This window comes from Cannabis sativa, chromosome 9 (genome assembly GCF_029168945.1).
Source record: "Cannabis sativa cultivar Pink pepper isolate KNU-18-1 chromosome 9, ASM2916894v1, whole genome shotgun sequence".
In the NCBI taxonomy this organism is placed as follows: Eukaryota; Viridiplantae; Streptophyta; class Magnoliopsida; order Rosales; family Cannabaceae; genus Cannabis; species Cannabis sativa.
This window is the reverse complement of record NC_083609.1, coordinates 53,803,977-53,805,576: the sequence shown is the minus strand read 5'-3', so window position 1 is coordinate 53,805,576 and position 1,600 is coordinate 53,803,977. Positions and strand designations below refer to the sequence as shown.

The following is a 1,600-nucleotide window of genomic DNA, read 5'->3' as shown; positions in this document are numbered from 1 at the left end:
ATATGTTATATCCTTGTGTAACAATTGAGAACTATGCTTGAAATGGTATTCTTGAGCTTGCTTGGCATAGGAATATGTTTGAACAGGTCCAAGGATTGATTGCATAAAATTTGGAAGAGTTTTGTGCACTTTAATGGAGTTCTTGTTAACCTGGGATTTTTGCTAAAGATTTGCTAACTTTTTGCTGCAGCAAAAACGCACAGTTTTTGCTAAACATAGGGGGATTCAATAGTTCAAGCCTTTCACATTTCAAAAGCTTACAACTAAATTTTATTTTCATCTTGCATCTACTTTTGAGTTAATTTACTTATTTTCTTACTCCTTTAGTTGATTCATTAATCATTTAATTTTAGTTTTTAGGCTTGTTGCTTGGTAATTAATTTTTGCAATAGAAATTTTATTTTCACAGTCCTTGTGGAGACGATACTCATTACTTATCACTGTATTACTTGTTTGTGACTACGTGCACTTGCGTATCTAATTTTAACACAACAAGTTTTTGGCGCCGTTGCCGGGGACTGTAAATATATTTTGTTGTAATTGTCAATTAGCTTGCAATTTAGTCTATTATTTTGTACTCATTTTTGGTGACTCTTGTGCATTGGCAGGTGAAAATTTTATATGAACGAGTACCAAGAATTTGTTAATATTGATCTATATCCTATTGATCCCGAAATTGAGCGCACATTCAGAGAGAGAAGAAGAGCTCAACATAGGGCTCAAGGGGAAATAGAAATGATGGATGACCAAGGAAATGGACGACGAGCTCAAGGGGAAATGGCCCCTAATAATGGTCAAAATGCAGTGATTATGGCGGATGATAGAGATCAAATCATCCGACAATACGCAGCACCTCTTTTCAATGAGCTCAATCCGGGCATTGTGAGGCCAGAAATTCAAGCTCCACAGTTTGAGTTGAAGCCAGTTATGTTCCAGATGCTTCAAACTGTGGGACAGTTTAGTGGCATACCCACCGAAGATCCTCACCTTCACCTTCGTCTATTTATGGAGGTGAGTGATTCTTTCAAATTGCCCGGAGTTACGGAGGATGCCTTGAGGTTAAAGTTGTTCCCCTATTCTTTGAGAGATCAAGCCCGAGCTTGGTTGAACTCCTTGCCTTCTGCGTCGGTTACAACTTGGCAAGAATTAGCGGAGCGGTTTTTGATGAAGTATTTTCCTCCCACTAAGAATGCCAAGCTCCGGAAGGAAATAACTTCCTTTCAACAATTTGAAGATGAGTCTTTGTATGAGGCATGGGAGAGGTTCAAGGAATTGTTGCGGAAATGCCCTCACCATGGTATCCCTCATTGCATCCAAATGGAAACATTTTACAACGGTCTCAATGCTCATACTCGAATGGTGGTTGATGCTTCGGCAAATGGTGCTTTACTTGCCAAGTCCTATAATGAGGCCTATGATATTATTGAGAGAATTTCCAACAACAATTATCAGTGGCCCACTACTAGAGTACCTTTGGGGAAGAAGGTTTCCGGTGTTCTTGAAGTTGATGCCATTACTGCTTTATCTGCCCAAGTTGCTTCTATGTCGAATATGATCAAAAATATGAGCATGGGTCAACAGAATGTTTCCCCACCTGTGG

The 1,600-nt window shown here is 39.2% G+C and overlaps 1 non-coding gene across 1 annotated transcript; it reads right to left on the bottom strand.

The window, feature by feature from the left end:
* Window positions 1-1,194: 1,194 nt before the first annotated feature.
* On the bottom strand, window positions 1,195-1,301 carry LOC133031630 (small nucleolar RNA R71). The gene has a single exon (XR_009684732.1). It is a non-coding gene; the product is annotated as a small nucleolar RNA R71 (small nucleolar RNA).
* Window positions 1,302-1,600: the final 299 nt, after the last annotated feature.